Source organism: Hibiscus syriacus, unplaced genomic scaffold, assembly GCF_006381635.1.
Source record: "Hibiscus syriacus cultivar Baekdansim isolate YM2019G1 unplaced genomic scaffold, ASM638163v2 tig00110848_pilon, whole genome shotgun sequence".
NCBI classification, from domain to species: domain Eukaryota; kingdom Viridiplantae; phylum Streptophyta; class Magnoliopsida; order Malvales; family Malvaceae; genus Hibiscus; species Hibiscus syriacus.
Window position 1 is genome coordinate 20,086 of NW_024062889.1, and position 4,833 is coordinate 24,918.

A 4,833-nucleotide genomic window follows, 5' to 3' on the forward strand; every position below is an offset into this window, starting at 1 on the left:
TTAAGCTTGAATCATGTTTGGCAAGTCGGGCGTTTTGCGGATGGATCGGAACCGATGATGCATTCAACGAGTCTCTAGAATTCCGATAGCAAAGAGGTTTTGGACTTGAGGACACGGCGTTGTAGGAACATTGGACGCCATAGGCAACACCTAAGAAAGGTAAAATAGAAAATCTATGGTATTTGAATCTGAGAGTGATGAGTTTATTCTCAACAAAGATATGTTTGATAGGGTCATGGGATTCTAAACATTATAGGATGGGGAGCATTGTTGCCTATTGGAGTCATTGTTGCAAGGTACTTCCAAGCAATTTCCGTTTAAACTTGATCCATGCTGGTTATATTTTCATTACTCTTGCCAAGTTCTGGGTTATACCCTTGGAAGCATTGGCTGGGGAATTGGAATGTTGCTCGAACATGAATCCAAATACTATAGCTTCCATCGACACCGCGTTCTCGGCATCTGTATTTTCGAATTCATCACCTTACAAGTAACTCGAGTAACCTCTTTTTTTTTTTTTCTGTTTTTTATTTATCAAATATGAATTGATTGTCTATCAGGTGAGTAGAGTTAATTTTAGATCGGATCGATTTGAATTGGATCAATTCAAATTTTAAAAATTTTAAGCTATTTTTGATTTTGGATTAATTTCAAATTTGGGTTACTTCAAATACAGTTTATAGCATTTTGGGTTTGGCATAATGTGAAAATTAGGCTCAACATTTCAATTTTTAGTTAAAATGACCCATGTTGAATTGACATCGTTAGTCGATTAATGATCAACACATATTGCTGATGTGTTATTTTTATATATGTTTAATTGTTGACATGGCATGCGACACATCAACAATTAAACACATGTAGAAATGTCATGCTAATAACATGCATTGACCGTTATTCAACTAACGATATCTACTCAACGTGTGTCATTTTGACCAAAAATGAAACACTAAGAGCCAAAATACTTAAAAAGTAGAGGATAAAGTGATATTCAAGTAAACTTTAAAGGTTAATATTGACATTAGACATGTGGGTTTTGATTGTTCAAGTTGTTGATTGCTTTCTCATATAAGATAATATCGGGTTAACGTAAGATATGTATTCAGATTATTTTGAGTTTTGATTTTTTCAGATTCAGATCATTTATGTCCATTTTAGGTAGGTTAAAATTACGACTTTTTATAGTTAAATCAAGTCAGATCGAGTTAAAAATTCAAATTAGTTGATCATAATTAAGTTAGAATTAACAGATCAAAATGCATATACCGAAGGGATGTGATAGATTAATTCTTTTTGTTTTTACAAATTGATGTAGATGTTAGCATTCGATTCAAACCGGGTCGAGAAGACGAGTATAAAAAACATTGGAATGTTTATCACCATTTTCTTGGGTACGCATTGCTTGTAATGATCCTAGTGAACATATATGAAGGGATTAAGATATTAAGGCCTGAGAATAGAATATGGAAATGGGCATACAATGGGATCTTAGTGTTCCTGGCTATGGTGGTTTTGGCACTTGAGATTTATACATTGTTGGATCCTGTAAGAGAAACACAAGGTTTGGTTGAGGATTTTGTAGGGAAATGGCAAGTGATTCAAAACCAATGAACAAATATGAAACAATAAATCCATTACCAGACCCTTGAAGTCAAACCTTCATGTGCCCTTCCATTATCATTATCATTAGTGGGATTATTTTATTTAATTGGTTGTTCAAAAGCTTCAACTAATTAAATAATCGGTGTCGGTGCACTTCGTATATCAGATGTACATTTGCATATCTGAAGGAAAGTTGACCGTGGAATTAATTGTTGAATTCTGGAAATCTTCAAAGAGACCATGTGGTCCAAAATTTGCATGGAGGCCAATGTTATGGCTGATAGTATATGGCTAAAGCTGTGTGACTAAAGAAATCAGAAAATAAGAAAGGAAAAAAATCCTTATTTTTTTCAATTACCTACAATATTTTAAATAATAGTTAATTTTATTAAATAAAGATGAATAATAAAAATATAAGAAGAATTTATATAAATTAAAATAGACTAGTTATATCAATCCACCATTCCTCCAATTTTCATTGTAATGCACAAACTAAAATTTAAGGAAAGAGTTAAAAATTCAATCAAACACCTCAAAAGTTTTATGAATATAAATAAACATCACTATTAACGGTGAAAGATAAATATCGATATTAATACAAAAATACAAATAAAAATGACGACATATTCACACCTAATAAGGACAATAAAAAGGGTAAGAAAATTGTATTATAATGTTTTCAAAACTTTTTGCATAGTTTCAATACTTTTTAAAGTTTTTAAATTTTATAGCTGAAATTCGATTTTTACTCTTCTTAAATATCGATTTTAATTATCAAGTAACTCAAAAATATATTCATAAACATTAAATATTTAACAAACATACATCAATTACTCAATTAAAAAGTAAGATATACATTAAGTTATCTATATATAAGCTAAAAAAAATCAAACTCAACATCTTACATCATTTTAATAGTTTACCCAATGTAGTTAATAATTGAGAACGCGTTGTTTTGATGTCAAATAAATTATAGCCTTAATCTCAAATAAAAGAATATGAAAGATAGTATAGAGAGAGTAAGGGTCGATTCGCAGGGACTAGGAGATTGATGAATTCCTTGCTTTTGGTCTTGACTCTGGTGTGATTTGTAGAGAAGAGTAAATAGAGGGGGTTTTGAGAGTTGAAATAAAAAACAAGATTTGATTCAAAGAAAATAAAGAAAGTAAATTAAGGAAATTAAAGTGAAAATTCAATTGATAAAATCAGCCTTAGGCTAAAGGTCTTTGCCTCGATTCAAATCGATCATTGAATAGGATTTTACCTTAGGGCTCATGCCGGTTACATTCTACAGGGCTCAACCCCTATAACTTATTTTTCTCTCAAATGAATTGAGCATCTAAAATCAATTTTTAGATCTAAACTCTTTGTGAATTAATAGCGACAATCGTTTACCAACTCAACACCTTTAAATTCTGGAAAAACCCAACTCAGATTGTACCTTCTCAATCTAGAATCTAACCTGATTTCAGTTTCCCTTAGCGGAACGCCGCTAAATGTGTTCACAGGAAGTCAAATGTGTTATAGGCCAATCCTTCCTCCCAACTATTAATCGAAACTGAATTCAATTTCAATGTGCACTTTTTGAAATTAGATCGCTTTGATTGTAAATAATGGTCGATTACCAATCCTTGATTTCTGAAAACTAAAAATGTAACCCTAAAGGGTATGATGCACTTTTTGAATCTCACGATTTAGAATCGAGTATAAGCCTTTGGCTTTGGAAAACTTAGATAAGTATGATAGAAATCGTACTTAGCAATTTAAAAGAAATAGAGTAAAACTTGAAAAGAAAAAGAGAAACTTTTATAAAACTAAGAAAGAAAGTAATAAGAGTAAAAATGATCTCAATGATTGAATGATGAATTGAGGCTTACCCTAATGGGGTATTTATAGTCCTCACAAACCCTAGAAAATAATATTCAAAATAAAAGATAATTCCTAAAATTAAAAATAATTTCTAATTTAAATTTGAAAATGAGGCCGAGTCTTTTGATTCCACCAAGCTGTTGACTGGACCTTCTAGAAGCTGTTGACTGAACGCCACGTCAGACACGTCATGCCGCAAGTCATGCCTAGTAATCCAATCATGATTCTAGAAAATAAAAAATTGCACAATTTCATCAATTTTAGCAATAGTTCTAGAATCTACTGTCCTGTATTGAAAATTAAAGAAAAGGCAAGTTAGCAACTTAAAATAGCTAGTCAAGGAGTAATTAACCATAAAATAATGCATAATTTAAGCACTAATCAAATTCTCCCTCACTTATTCAATGATTGTCGTCAAGCGTTTCTCAATTATCATGCCAAAAATCTCAAGTTTCCAACTCCAATTTTATAGAATTTCCAAGGTTTCTAAACAAACTAAATCAAGTAAATGTTGAAATTAAAGATCAATCAAGCAAGACATAATCAATTAAGTGTAAATCAACCATGGCATTTCAATCATCCATCAATCTTAAAGAATACAAGACTTAGTTCCTCACATTGGTCCACTCATTTCGCTCAAGCCTAAACTAATCAACACATTACGATAGACTCGTAACTAAATCTAATCTCCACTACTTAATATGAAAATGATGCAATAGTCAAGATGACTTTAAAACAAGTTGTAACGGGGCTAAGGTTCGGGTAGGATAAAGGCTGAAAATGGGGTTTCAAAAATTCAAGAAAAAGTAAAGACTATTCATAAAAATTATTCAAAGGGAAAAATAATAGAAAGAGGAAGCAAGAAATTCAACAAAGTTTTATTCCTTTTTTCTTTTCTTTTTTTCCTTTTTTCGAAACTTTCTGTTTTTTCTTTTTTTATGATGTTTGAATTTTTCTTCATGCACTGTATTTTCTGTTCATTCAAATCAAAACTACACCATTCGAATTTTTTTGCACTGAATTTCTACACTGTTCGAACCAAACTGCACCGTTTTTTCTCATGATCGAACAATGTAATTTCCTGGACTGTTTTGTTTGATTTTGCACTGTTTCGAACATTTTTTTCTTTTTTCTCGAAATAACCTCATATTTGTCTTGAAAAAGGGTAAAAAAAGAGAGAAAGTAAATCAAAATAGGCTCAGGTATAAAAATATAGTGAACAAGGAAAATGATTAGGCTCAGGTATAAAAATATAGTGAACAAGGAAAATGATTAGGCTCAAAATGGTTCACTAAGGGGAAAATAAATAAAAGGATAGGCTATGTTTTTTGGGAAAAGAAATTGTGGTAATCCTAATGCCTC

The 4,833-nt window shown here is 31.2% G+C and overlaps 1 pseudogene; it reads left to right on the plus strand.

Annotated features, from left to right (window-relative positions):
- On the plus strand, window positions 1–1,611 carry LOC120143476 (annotated as a pseudogene).
- Window positions 1,612–4,833: the final 3,222 nt, after the last annotated feature.